Source organism: Protopterus annectens, chromosome 4.part0 (assembly GCF_019279795.1).
Source record: "Protopterus annectens isolate FY-2018-M chromosome 4.part0, PAN1.0, whole genome shotgun sequence".
Lineage (NCBI taxonomy): Eukaryota > Metazoa > Chordata > Ceratodontiformes > Protopteridae > Protopterus > Protopterus annectens.
This window is the reverse complement of record NC_056733.1, coordinates 1,098,014,977-1,098,031,187: the sequence shown is the minus strand read 5'-3', so window position 1 is coordinate 1,098,031,187 and position 16,211 is coordinate 1,098,014,977.

Sequence of the window (16,211 nt, the reverse complement as noted above, 5' to 3'; positions counted from 1 at the left end):
AAAAACAGTGAAAAAATGTGCTGTGTTTTCAAATCAACTTTGATGCAATGTTTCAGTCTGTAATTAATTTCTTAAAGGATATATTCAAGGTTGAATAGTCTATGAATACCAGTACAGGTAAACTTATGATGTGAATGGATTATACTGCCACATATGGGGTTGCCAAGGTGTCACCATCCACTATCCAGATCTGTAGTATGACACCAGTCCTGGATCCTTTTAGTGCCCAGTGCTGAGGATATTAGAGCATATATTGATTATTGCCCTTTATGGGACAACTGGTCTTGCTCTGTGGACTGATTATTCTTTAAAGAGTATGAGGAAATGTTGACCTATTAGAGGTATGAAATTCCACCAACCATAATGTAAAAATAACAGGATGCTCTGTGGTCATTAGAGATTTTGGTTCCATCAAAGCCTTCAGCCCCAACAACAGGAAATGGTCATGTTCCTGCAACCTTCCTCATCTAGATTTTAGCAGAGGCAACAACTAGTGGGCCAGAGTCCTTAACAATTTTATGGTCTCCACTTGTAGCCTCAGAAAGACCCACAGACATTCTGTTATCCAAGCTGACTGCATTTAGTTGGATCTGATGTTCCTTGTATGCCTCAGAGTGGTTTGCACTGAAAAAGAGAACACTAGATAAAGATAGATAAGGGAGATCACTGTCTATAGCTGTCACCCAATTTTCCTTTGCCCTTCATTCTCTTCAGTGACCTTGTGAAATCTGTTCCCTTGATGAGACCAGACAAAGAAGGATGTGCAAATGCTCTCTAGCACAATAGTCATGCATTAAGTCCAACTTGACCAGTAAGGACAAATATAATATTATTTATTCTTTTTAGCTCCAAAGATGATGAGGGATGCAAGTCCAATCTACCCAGAAAGCATGCAACTATCTTGACATTCTTGTCACTAGGTGCTAGTTTCAATGTGTGCCATAGCATCAAAGAAATAAAATAAAAGTTTGAGGTGCAGTAACATTGAAGATGGCCACACTTCCAATTACAGTTTTTTTTTTAATTTGGAAGTAAGCAGTATTCCTCTGTCACTAAAATTTAGCAGAGCTGCAGGGGTGTAGTGGATGCAGCCCCACATGGCTTAAATGGGAGACATAGCCATGCAAAATGCATTTTTTGCAATGGTATTAACATCCATTAACAATTGCTCTATGACGTTATTTTTTGTGTTGAATATATTGACATGAATCCTAGACTCAAGTTGCCTCCTCATCTGCATTCCCAAGCAGTCCTTTTGCACAGTTAGTTATTCTACAGTCATTCTTCTCATATCAATCCACAGAAGACTGAAACTTCACAATCCATGTTCACACAGAAAGATAAACAAAGCAGTCAAAGGATTCCTGGGCTTTTAAATAGTGGACAGTCACTACTAATGTTGTGCCTGTTAGCTTTACTACTGCCCCAAGGGTTTCACAAAATGAAGGTCAATCATGGCCACAAACATAAGACTACAGAGAACTGATGTGTTTCCATATTTGAATAATTGACTCCTAATGTATGTCTGAAAAACAGTTTTAACAGGCAGGAGTATGTGTTCCACAGTTTCCTCTACATCTTCTTCTTGGAAGATGATCATGAACTTTGCTAAGTCCTGTCTCTCTCAGATCTTAGCCTTCCTGGGCTGCTTACTAGACACCAGGATTTGTTGGGCACGTGTCACTAAAGGACTTCATGATGTAATATTAACAGTGCATTTCCTTCTCGCCAGGTCGGTTCCAGCAGCAAATCCACACCTCCAAGCGTTAGGCCCAATGTCAGCCTTCATAATGATGGTTTCTTATGTCAGGCAGCACATGAACATTTTGCAATGGATGGTATGATTGCATTGATTAAAAGAGAAGGATCCTTCAGATGACCTGATCAGGATCTCTCAGGCTTGCAGGAAGCATTGGCTTCAGCAGACCTATCCTACTAACTTACTTGTGGGCAGTATCTTTGTTCCTCCTCCTTCTCCTTCAGCTGTGACACTGACCACATATACATCATCCTTGGGGGGGGGCATGGTTTCTGATCCACTATCAGTCCTTGAAACTATTCAACTCATCTTCCACAAATGCACAGCACTAACTCACTAACTACACATGCACTGCAAAGTGCTCAAGAGTGTTAAGTTTTTGAACAAATGAAGGAAAAACAAAGAAAGAAGAAACATTTTTTTTCAGATTCTTACTTTGAGGTCACTGCACCTTAGGTGAATACCATTCTTCAAGAGACTGTGAAAAGATCTTCATCTTTCTCTGGGAGTCTGTAATTGTAGGAATGTAAAAGCTGATACTGCAGTTGAGTATGGTCAACTCACTCCTAAAGTGAATATCAATAAATGAGAAAATGCACCCTCAAACAGTAAGGCTGAAGCAACTGTGATATGGCACTCTCATATTAACCAATAGTAAGAAAGATGGATGGCCACCGCTTGGGCACACAGCTGCAGGCCTTTTTTGAAGTCAGTATGCCAAGTTACAAACCAGCATTCTGAAGATGACAGAACTTCTTCTGTCCTCACAGGTACTGCTGCCTAAACCTCCTAAAACAAGCATGACAGTTTGTGGGTAACAAACAGGTACATAGTCATGACTCACAGAGTTATCTTTGAGTCTCTCCACAACCACAAGGATCTTCTGGAGATCAGCCACACTATGTGCAACCTTTTGGATTCCCTTTCTTTGTCAAATGTCTCCTGTTTCTGCATCCCAGTAGAGAAGTAAAGATGTGCTGACGTGGCCATGTCCCAAAGAACTCATTTACGCTTTTCTGTGTTTTCATTCATTATGACATTTCTGCTCAAGGCAGAAGATCCCAAGGTCAAGGATATTATTATGACTTAGACAGACTTGATTTTTATGTCATCACTTTCTAATTGCCAGTCATTTCTGACTTCCTTTTCACTCTTACATTATGACTCACACTTACAACAGAGATCATCTGCAACTCCATCTTCTCAAACTGATGACACAACAGCTTAAATTCCCTTAATATTCAGGCTGAATTTTTTTTATTTTTGATAACTAGTTTCTGTCTTGTATTCCACCCACCAACCCTTCTACAAAGAAGTATTAAAGTGGTAAATAGAAATTGTTTTCTGTTTAGGTCTCTGGTATTATGTTATCTTTCTGAAAATGTTACATCTATCAGCTATTTCCAGTCTGCATCAAAGTCAAGATTGTCAGTCATCAGCCTCCAAATAAGGTAAACAAGGCCTTCCTTAGGTGCAGCTTTCTTTTCAGGCCTCTTGTATGGGACCTTCTATGAACTTAGGAAATGTATTTCAGTTTGGAAAATGCCATTCTTTCTCCATCTAAGCTGGCTGCTTCAATTGAGATGATTTTTTTTATTTGAATTTTTGTATTAGTTTCCTATAATTAGTCATGCATAAAAATTGAATTTGTACACACACATTGAATATATATATATATATATATATATATATATATATATATATATATATATATATATATATATATATATATATATATATATATATATATATATATATATATATATATATATATATATATATTATATATATATATATATATATATATATATATATATATATATATATATATATATATATATATATATATATATATATATATATATATATATATATATATATATATATATATATTTATATATATATATATATATATATCTATATATATATATATATATATATATATATATATATATATATATATATATAAATAAATATATATAATATCTCTGGGAACTATTACAGTAAACCTGTTCAACATGGTAATTAACTTAGACATGTTAATGCGCTCATAGGTTCTTACTAAACATACAGCAAAGGAGACCATGCAGCAGCTCAGTTGTATCATAGAGTACCAGTTGGAGAATAACAGTGCTCCTCATTAAGCTGACTTTCTTCACATATCCCTGGTGAAAATCTGTGATCACTCATCCAGTCATACAGATTTATTTTAAATGTTGATAGGAAAGTACTTTTCTTGACAGGTAAATGCAGTCTATTCCAGAAATGGGAGATATGTTGTGTTAGGTATCTATCACCCCATTTGGAATTGTTTATGTGACAGTGTAGGTCTAAGTCTATAGAAGGGGTATTTGCTTTGCAGTTTGTTCTATATGGTGAAGAAGTTCAAAGAGTGCTGGGTCATTTGTAGCCCAGAAGGCTAAGAAGAGATCATCTCATAGGAGTCTGCATGACAGTGAGTAGAGGTAGAGGGTTTTTATTCTCTCAGAATAGCTAAGGCTACTGAAATCTGAGATATATTTGGTGAGGAAATATTAAGGTTTCTGAAGCATGTCTAGGTGCTTAGCAAGGGACATACCAAAGTATTATATTCAATGATGGGTCTAATAAGGGAGGAATAAAGTGGGACTATAACTTTTTTGGACCTTGAGGAAGATACCATGAAGAATATACTGTGCAAGGCAGAAAGATTTTCTAACCACCATAGAGATGTAGTGATCAAAGGAGAGTCTGTTATCAACATATGTACTCAAGTCCCTCGATTAGTACATTAAATGTTATCTAAGTGGTAAACAGCATTGAAACTAAATTTACCAAAGGCAACTGTAATCCATTTCTAAGTCTTGAGGGTAAGCCTGTGAATAATATGCCAAGTATTTGTCTGGTCCAGCCAGTGCTGGAGAATTTGAGTATCAGAACTGGATTTGATAACCACCCTCAGTTTACAATCATTATCGAACTAGATTAGCCATGGTAACTTGATATCAGCTTTTATGTCACAGAAGTATATACCAAAGAGGAGGGGGACAAAGGATAAAGCCTTGAGGACACCACCTGTGACATTTTTTTAGGGCAAAACCCCTGTCCTTATTACATATGCATTGTTCATAGACCATACATTATAACCCAACCCAAAGTTATCTCCCTCTGGTTTATCCAGAAAGAAATTAACTGTGTCAATGAGATCCACAGGAAAATTGAGTTACCCAATGTCTATCTAGTTACCCAATGTCTAGTCCATCCATGGCTCCCTGTTGACTTCTTATTCTTTTTCATAGTAGGCAACCCTCCCTTCTGCATGCAACATTTCATTATTCATTTTGTCCCTACAAAAAATATTCCACCACTAAATGACATGGTCCCTTACTGGAGTAATACAATTTTGTTCTAGAAAATGCTTTATCTACATGTGAGGCATAGGTTGGCTTTTAGCAGCTTGTATTATACCAGGTAGATGGACAAGGCTTTGAGACGGTCTACATATGTTTTGAGATTTTGCCCCCCTCCTTTTTTTTTTTTTTTTTTTAATTAATGAGAAATAGTTGAGGTTGCCCCAGTTGTGACATGTGCTCGGACAGGTACATATCAATGGGGCAGTATATTTAATGATCGGCCTGATGAGAGCTGAGTATAGGGGCATAATTCCATCCCTGGACCTGGGCACTGTACATTTAGATATAAGATGTGTGATGAGAAAGCACATCCTGACAATAACAGATGCACAGTGATCCAAGGACATTTCATTGTCAACATAGATTCCTAGATCCCTGAGTACGGAATCAACTTTCATGGATGTATTGTCAATGTCCTAATTGTAAAGGAAGTTATGCTTGCTGAAAGATACAATTATACATTGAATTCCAAAAAACAACAAGTTATTGTACTTCTTGGTTTGGCTTCTTACAATTATACAATCCTTGGCATTTAGTTTTAGTCCATGATTTTGACACCAGTACTGGATTGGGAAAGGCCCTCTTTGAGGATTTTGGTGTCCTCTGGGGAGCTTATGATGACATGAAGTTTACAGTCATCTGCAAACTGAATCAAAAATCTTTAACATTTTCTTTCACCTAAGAGAAGTAGATGCCAAAGAACAATGGCCCAATAACTGAACCCTGGGGTACACCACTAGTGATAGGCCTTTTGGAGGTAGAAACCCTCAACCTAATTTCCTGGTTTCTATGTGTGATCAAGTTTGTTATCCAATGAGTTACACAGCAATTTACATTTAGTTGGGAGTGTTATGATACCAGAGTGTGGGGTAGTATCAGAAGCCCTTGTGAGGACTAGGTATGTGGTGTGCACTGATTTGCCCACATCTATTGCTTCAATAACCTTATTGAAGAAATCAAACAGGTTAAGTAGGCAGAATCTGCACTTGCCAAATCCAGACTGGCTTGGATCAAGAGTTTGCAGGTAATCTCTGTCCTTATTTATTAATTCCATAATAATTTTTTCCATAGCCTTAGGCGGGACTAGTCAGACTTATGGGTCTATAATTATTTGAACCCCTTGATGTCCCACCTTTGTGCAAGAGGATGACATTGCTGTCCTCTGTTCATCCGTCACAAAGCCTATTTGGAGGCTAATACTGAATAACTTCTGTAAGGGGTCTGACAAGTCATGTTTCAGGCTAACCAGTAATCAGCATAGTATGTTATCTGGCCACATAGAAGTAGTGTTCTTGGCCTTGGATAGTGCCTTGAGAACTTGTTATTTGGAGATTTGGAGTGGGAAGTAGATGCAGGTATGTGATTTGGGAGTATAGGAGATGAGATGGGAGTGTTCAGGGAATATAGGGGGGGGGTACTGATGTACGGTACAACTTCCACACGTTTGTCTAGTACTTTGGGTCAGCCAAATTATGAAACACTCTAGTGTCTTAAAAAGAGAAGATTACTGTTACAGTAAATCTATGATCTGTTTTCACAGGAGATATTAAGGTCCCGCATATTTTATTAAGACTAACTGATGTCAAACTCCACAAGCCAATAGTCTAGAAAAAAGGGAATTCAGAAGAGCTTACTGCAAAGAAGGCATGGCGCTAAGATTTCCAGACTTAGTAGGATCATGTTTGCCCAGCCAGTACCATGAGAGTGCAATCTTTTTATGAACTGTGGTGTTTCCATCTCAGATTTTTTTTTCAATTATGTGTAAGGTGCATAAATTAAAGGAGATAAGGCTATGTAATTCTTGTACCACATATTAAATTCCTTAACAATACACTGAAATCTTTTTACTTCATTATTTCCAGTATGGAAATGTAGGTAAATATTTTTGTATACTGTATATTTGAGACTACAGAACAATTATGAGTATCGTGGGATGGTAAATCTAATATAAGGCATGCCATGCAATACTGCAATGGCAGATAACTTGCTAAAGTTGTACATCATAATCATTGCTGCATGATATTTACATCTTTATTCGAACAAGCCACAGGCAGACATCAGTTTTTAATCTGATATTTTCAGCAGTCAGTACACATTGTTTTAGAATTGAGAAGAGCTTATTAGAGAGTAGCCCAGCTATAAGGGAAAGCATTTCATAGGTTTCATTTTTTTCTGCTACATGAACTAACTCATCATCACTACTGGATTTACATTATCAGTGAATCATTATGTATGTTGTCTCTTAGCAGTTCATCTAAATGTGACAGTGTACGCTACTTTAGACTTTAAGTGCATTGTTTGATCAGTAATGCCCTCTGGGAACATTGCTAATGACTGACATTTTTGGCTAACACTTTTCCCATTAAATATACTTGTTTATACTACCTTTTTGAAAAAAAAAAAAAAAAACACTATAAAATTGTTTTCTTAGTGCTGGATTTTTTTATAAAAGAACAAAAGCTAGAAGAGTTTAAGTTTGTACGTATCTTTCTTGAAAGAGGTTACTCTTGTTCTCTTTTATATTTCAGTTGCGGCGGACTACCCAAGCTTAACTATGCTTGCAGTATAGATTAGGTTTCCTTCCTTGCGCCTGGAGAAGAGTAGGAGTTTGTCCGCGAGGGGAATGAGAGAGGACTATCCCTTTCAAGAGCGTATCTAATTTCTTGAAAGAGGTTACTCTTGTTCTCTTTTATATTTCAGTTGCGGCGGACTACCCAAGCTTAACTATGCTTGCAGTATAGATTAGGTTTCCTTCCTTGCGCCTGGAGAAGAGTAGGAGTTTGTCCGCGAGGGGAATGAGAGAGAACTATCCCCTACTTTAGGAAGCTCCCGCCTGGGTTCAGGAAAAAGAAAACCGTAGTAATTTATATAGAATGGCAATGCCTCCTCCCTTTAAAAAAAAATAAATAAAAAATAAAATTGTACGTCCTTTATCAAACAGGGACACATGCAGGACAGTTTCCTTTGCTATTCCTCCTGCATTTCATCCATGCTTTTTTCTTAAAAATTTGAATATTCTAATCATAGGTATGGAGTGAAATGTAGAGGGGCCTCACAAAAATGTACATAAATTAATAATTACGCAGCAGACCACAAGTACTCCTCAGCATGTATGATTGAGTTTTGCCATTACTTCACCAGACACTGGAGTTAAAGTTTCATCTACTTCCTGAGATAAAATACCTTTGAGTTTCTTTGCTCACTAGACCATCCTTATTTTTTTCCTAAGAATTTTATAGGAGAAGTGGTTTGGGAAAACCTGCCTCAGATGAATAGAAGAAATTTCAGACAGTTTATAGTCTGGCAGAAAGAAAATCCACTAGCCAGACACTTGCCTTAGGCCTGTAATATGTTACTGCTTTGGCTACAGATACCTCAGCTACTTGTACCACTTAATTTGTGAGCGTAACTTCTACATTTATGGTGAGGACCTCATGGTACTTGATATCTGTTGTGAAGATATCTAAAAGAGAACCATTTTTCTATAAGAAAGCAGGCGTCAGATTTACAGAAATCAGTGGTGTAGATGCCCAAGATACAAATCTCAGTCCCTCAGATGTCAGAGGCTCCAAATTTAGTGAATAGACAAAGACAGCACAAGAACGGTTTGACCTTGTGCAGAGGGGTGTATCCATTTTAGGACTGTACCCAAGACATCTACTGTAGGGAAAGCTTCTGAGAAAAGAGTAAGAGGGATTCCACATCTTCATCATGAAACTCTGAATGTGAGGAGAAGGATCACAAATTAGCTTAACTGGAAGTCGTCTTTTTTACGATTTATAATGCCCATAATGATGATAATGGTTCTTTAGCCTTAGATTCTACTACACTCAATGTGTCTTTTAATGGTTTTATTCACAAAATTTCAAACCTATGCAGGCATATGTTAAAGACCTGAAAATTGATCTGTCTGAACCTCTAGCAGTTCCATAGTTGAATGACTTATATTATGGCACATATTAAAGATGGATTCTATGCTACCTGCCCCCCTCTCCCCCCAAAAAAGATTTTATAACATTCTAGGTATCACTGTGGTGCAATAGGTAGCATTTTCACCACACAGAAGAGGTTCTCAAGACTGGTTCTAATTTGGGGTGCCTTCTATACAGAGGCTGCATGTTTCCCTTGTATGCATGTGGATTTCCTCTAGGTGTTTCATTCTCTTCCCACATTCTAAAAACATGCAGTTGTTGGATTGGGGATTTTAAATTGTCTGTAGGTAGGTGTGTGTGTGTGTGTGTGTGTGTGTGTGTGTGTGTGTGTGTGTGTGTGTGTCATTCCCAGTAATCAAGGAACCTCATTCCTCACCACTGACACTGGAGAAGGATGTTCCCTTAGAATACAAATGGATACCCTCAGTACTTACAGATGCAGACCCCTCTGTGTCAAGCACAATTTCTCTTAAGAACACCCAGGGAACATGCTCAGTCTGGGAGCTGGATCCTCTCTTTTTTCCAGACCCCTAATAAGATCTCCTACTAGCACAGCTTAGAGTTGATTCCTTAGCTGGGGTTCCAAGTTATGTCCTCCCACACCCTCTCTGAGAATCCAGTTATGTCCTCCCACACCCTCTCTGAGAATCCAGTGTTTCATGTCCCTGCCCCAAGTAGCTGGCACACACACTCTTTGAGATTTAATTTTCTCACACACACACACACACACACACACACACACACACACACACACACACACACACACACACACACACACACACACACACACACACACACACACCTTAGAAAGGCTGACACAGATCACCCGCTCTAACAACTTTGCCCAGACTACAAGGCAGATTTACTGCCAATCAGTCAGTTACTATAAGGCTCTAAAAAGAATAACCAATTATGCTGAGTGAAATTAATATTAATACAAATGGTAACATTGATCAAGCAGCCAGGCTTTAGGAGTGGTCAGAGTTATCACCAAATAAATATGTGCTTAAAGCAGCTTAAATATTTTCTAAAAAATGACCAGCCACAATGAAAAGTTTAAATATATTTAATAATGATAAAACAAGAAAATACTAAATATCTATTTACAGTAAACACCAGAGTTTCAGGCACAGGAATACTGAAAATAACACAGCTGAAAAGAGTCACACAGTTACAGAAAAACAGTACTTGTAATCTCACTATACTCGCTGACTATTCTAAAGAGAACTACTGTTCCCTAATTAAGTTACTTACTACTGCATGGCAAGTTACTGTGGGTGAGTAGTCCTTGTTGTCAGATCCAAGACAGAATACAGAATGCTGACAGCAAACTCCAACTAATATCTAAATATTATTTTTTTCTTACAGAATAACATCACACACACCTGGTCATCTGGCTCGGTTTCCCATGCTATCACCAACACTAGAAGCTGACAGGGGTTTAGCACCTATGTGTTACCATACACACAGCTAAAGCTTTGCTCAGATCTCCTGGAAGTCATAAAACCATAAGACCATTTCACTCTTCCTACAGGAGCTAGCAGCTATTCTCTAGCATGGACATTGTATCTCTGGCTCCACTGAAAACTGTGGGATAACATCTTTATGATTTAACCCATAAAGTAATTTAATTTCAAGAATATTTTGCAAAGTCAGATGGATTAAAATTAGCCTCTTCACTTCCAGTATATGCTGTTACAATGCATACATTTGAACAGTTACAATAATGTATGTACATCTCTTTTGCTTCCAGCAGGCGCACTGTTGATAGATTTTAACACAAGCAAACTTAACAAATACATCTTCAGCACAAGCATCTGTAAAAATCAGACTGATATACAAATAACATATAATTATTTACAAAATGCCAACTAGCTGTGCTGGCATATATTACAAATCCACTGCCGTATTTCTCCTGGCATGGCTAGCAGTATCTCCTATCATCACAGGGTGTCTGTGTGTTGTGCACATATGCTTGTGTGTCTGTGTTTGACACAGAAGAAGGACTTTGAACCTTCTAACATTTCATCCTTAGCTACCACTATCCAGAGTTTATAAGGCAATCTACAGGATCACTCTAGGAAATGGTTGCAACTCATAAGAAAGAAAGAATTAAGTTAAGTATAGCCATTTATACATAGGTCTGAAGGCCACAACTTACAATACAGAACTGAAATCTATAAATTTTACATCGGACAAAGAAAGGAAAGTACCTGAAAGATATAGGAAAGAGGTTCATATTGCAGCCACTTTGTGTCCCAGAGCTATTAGCTACCAGACCCATGTGGCACAGTACCAACCAAATATCCTGGATCAAATTTATGATCTCAGTAGAGACATTTCAGATTTACCCCATAGAAGGAAGCTAATTAACTCATACATTTCAGATGGATGTCTAAGAGGGAAGCTATCTAAGGTTACCTACTAACACCTATGATATGTGGAATGTCACACCTACAGCAGCCTACTCACATCCTTACATTCCACAACATTTTTTTTGAAAAATTAAGTAAAAAAGCATAAGTCAAGCAAATAAATGTTACTAAAATGTACAAACAAAAATATTATTAAAGTCTTTGTAGTGATAATAAGCAGGGAATTCATAGTCTTTATACCAATACTATACATTACAATATACACAAACCCAGAATTATATTTTTCTCTAAAGTTTCATAAACAATTTTTCATATCTTGGCAACTGTACAGTACAGATATATTGTATCATGGCACTTTTGTTAAGCCAGACTTAAACCTTCACACAACAATAAATTACTTTATAAATGCTTGTTTATTGATATATTTACATGAATATAAAAGTATATACTTATTTATATAACCACCAAGACAAATAACATTGGATATCTCCCAAGAGATACAATTTTCAATGCAAATATCAATGAAAGTTTTCCTTTACATCATCTAGCCTTGCAATAGTTAGTAAATCATTTAGTATTGGAAATAATAATGTACATAAGGAAATACTGAATATCTTCAAAATTACTAGTAAATAAATAAGTAGGCTCAGACATAGTAAAATATAAATGAAGTGCAGTGAGTAGTCTGCTTTTGAGCTGCTGCTGACTTTGGTTCACTAATAAGAAAGCAGGCATAGCTTAGAAATTGAGCCTTTCCCTGATTATATAAAACTTAAGCTTTTATTTATTTTCCTAAGAATGCTTTCTTGTACTGTCACAACTATTCATAATGTTAGAAGAAAAGAGAAAAAACACACAGAACATTAAAAATGTTCTTTACTTCATGTCCACAATGTAAGAGAAATGAGTGGAATAACATGTTAGAATTGTATATGAAATGGATGAGACAGCAGTAGTTTTTAAACAAGCAATGTTGACAAAAGCGGTAGGCTGGGGGGAGGGGTCAGCATCAAGGAGACCCTCTGAAATACAGCAGATCCTTTTCCACTTATTTAGGGGTGCACATCCACCATTACCTGTCCTTTCCTCTTCTCCACACAGTGGATTAGAGGCAGATTTTGGTTTACAAAATTCATTAAAAGAACATAACATCCTCATACCACTGGGTCAGTGAGGTACCATCAAAAGGAACTTCATAGGCTTCCAAATCCACAACCCTTCTAATTCAAAATATCAGCTAATCCTCATGATTAAAGTTGTGAAACATCTTCTGGGAATTCAGACACATTTACTTGTTTCAGAATGAGAAATACAGTATTTTATTCAAGCTTCTTCCTAGTTCCAAAGAAGCAGAATAAGTGAAAATCCATCATACATTTGAAATGTGATGTTCAGTAAAAAAGTTCAAGATGCTGACCACACAGATCCTCTTACCACCCTGCAACAAGATGCCTTTCTGATGGCTCTGGTCATGCAAGATGCAAATATTCATATCTGTTCACTTTTGAATGACCACTGCAGATTTCTAGTAGATTGAATTAAGAACTCCTAATTTCAATGTAATGGCCTGCCTTTTGGACTTTCTACTAAGCCAATAGAGTCACAAAAAGTCTAGTTGTAGCATTTGCCATCTCAGACTAAAGGGAACACATTCTGACTCTCAGTTTGATGACCACATTATTTTCATAGAACAAATTAGAGGATGTATGCCCAGTTCAGTCCTTTTACTGACCTTAGTACTTCTTACAATGGATTTATGTAATTGATTTGAAGGTTACACCACATAATTCATGCCATGTTAAACAAAACAAACCAGTCTTAACCCCCTCTGAGCTTTATCAAAAGCAATACAATAAAACTTGAAAGAAATCCAATACACACAAAAAAGTGGGCAGTATATAAAAAATAATTTCATAATTATTTCACCTAGTGCTTTTGCAAGTCCACTGCACATACCACTTTGGAGTGCCTTTACTATTCATATTCTCTTTATTTGTATACACTAGCTTCATGGTCATATAACCATAGTGAAACCAGCAAGTCCACAAATGGTGTTATTTGATGAGTGCACAGTTTGCTTGTTTACACAACAAAATCCACAATCTGACACAGAAGTACAGTGCATCCAACTGTTTCAAAAACTTCATCCCACAGGGATTCATCTGCTTTCAGCTACACCTATCACAGCATCACGAGATAAAATCTGGGTATTGTCACTGGACTCACTACTGCACAACTCAATTCACTTAATTTAATTTTCTGTTAATAACCACTATAAAGTTTCATAGCTAAAACTAATACTAAATCCTGCATAAGATTAAGAAAAATTGCCTAATCAATCAAGTAAAATGGTGTTGTCCATTGCAAACAGAAATCTTCACTCAACAAAAAATTAAACTTAACATCCCTTGTACACATAGCCAAAATAGAGCACTCTTCCTTTTCATCACAAACCTCAGAAATGAATGGAATATGCTATACATTTACATAAGATCCTTTCCAATTCTGCAGTTTTAACATCTCAGGAAAGCCATTAAATTATGGCTGAAATGGATCTTTGTGGCCCAACTCTCCTAAATACAAAGATACATACATATACATACAGAAATGCTTCAGTTGAATAACAACCCTTTCAGTGAGTGGTAAGCAATGAAAGAAATGTATGCATAAACAATTTTCGTCAACAGCAGCGTTTTCTTTTTTCTTCATTGATGTGCAATGGAGCCTTGTTGCCCAACTCTTCTAAATACAAAGATACATACATACTTGAGTCCCCCTCACATGGTCGATATTTCACAAAGCCGAAGACCATATGGCCGAGACCATATGATTGACTTTTGAAATATCAACCATACGGAACAAGCATCACTATACAGTGTGGAATGCAAAGATTTGCATCTTCTGCACTGTAGTGCGATCTTGGATTTGGTATATTTAAGTTCCGGGGAGTGTGGGGGGTGTAGACCCCCCCATGGGGTGTGCAGGGGGGGCTTGCCCCCCTGCTAACAATATGAAGGTTAGTGATTGTTGTGTCTTTTTCTTTTTTTTTTTTACATGATCAACATTTCAAAAGTCGATCATATGGCCCCCGGCCATATGGTGTTTGGCTTTTTGAAATGTCGATCATGTGCAGCAAAACCACATATACATACAGAAATGTGCCAGTTGAATAACAACCCATTCAGTGAGTGCTAAGCAATGAAAGAAATGTATGCAGAAACAACTTTTGCCAACAGCAAAGTTTTCTGTTTTTTTTCACTGTTGTGGAACCTTACAGGAGTTGTACAAATATGTATATGTATATGTATATGTATGTGTATATATAAAATATTCATGGATATGGAGTCGTTCCCCCACATGGATGATACATGGGACAAAGTCACCCTGTAAAAATAAAATAAATAAATAAATAAAAATTACCTATGAGATTCACCAAAAGTTGTAGACATTTTTTTAATTGATCAGCACTCAAGGAAAGAGTTCATCAATTGATCAACAGGAATCCCATACAAGCATACATAAATGCCAAACTGTGATTTTTGACTAATTACCTTACCCTATCTACCATAACAGCTTTGTACTGTAATAATACACTATACTACCTTCAAGTGTTTGTAAATCATTTAACCTTGTTGGCTTCTGAACAAGCAATGGTTCCTCCCATACTCTATTTTCTGTTTTGTTGTTCCACCACTCCTTCCAAGTAAGCACTTCAACCCCTACTATGGATGGAGTTCACAGTCCAGCTTTTGCCATTCCTTCATTTTTTTTTAAATTTTATATTCCCTTCCCTTTTTTCCCCAATATCACTCTGTTTTTTTTTTCTTTTTAGCATTTCGTACTTTTCCTTGGTCACCCATCCATGTAAAGTTTCTTACTGATTGACTATTTATGTGCAGTCCTTCTGAAATCACATCATGGAATTAACTTTATACCCACATTTTACTATTGTCACATGTTTTGTATTAATCCTCTACCTGGGGCAATGTGTAATGAAGCTAGCATGTACATAGGTGCACTGTATCTCAGTGTTCCAATACAGACTGACAATATCAGTACTATACAATTTGATTCACGTTGTTATCAGATGTTATACTGACCCAATTTTCAGTGGATGTTTTCTATCTAGGCCTCAAATTAAAAGATGCTTTGACTTATAAAGATATTCTCTGTAATCAGAGAATAAGTCAATAAATGGGCATACAGATAAAGGGTCTATGACAGCCAATCGAAAGGTAATTTCCGTGAACGGCATATAGAGCAAAAATGCCGTTATTCGAAAGTGGTGCTGTGAGATCGCGGTACAGTGAAGATTGGAAAATGTGCCCTTTCCTCACTGTAATGCGATCTCAGAGTTGGAGTATATATTTAGCGAGGGGTGGGACCGATTTCGATTAATGGCATTTGTATGCCGTTCACAGAAATTACCTTTTGATCGGTTGTCATAGACCCCAGATAACATATATAACGGACTCATTTTGTTATTATTACAAATATGATGCACCTACCACTACAGTATGTTAGCACAGTCACTAGAAATCAAAAATAAAATTTATCAGCATAGCAGATGTTTGCTACAAAACCATCCATAATACTGATAGCCACATACAAAGTAATTACTTGGGCCTTTTGGGGGCAAAAGGGGCGTACTGTATATCTGAAGACAGTATAGTGTGTCATAAAGACAGTGGTAGACTGGACTGGCTAATAAACTCTGTGCTAATGAGACATGGTTCAGAGGTATACTAAAAAA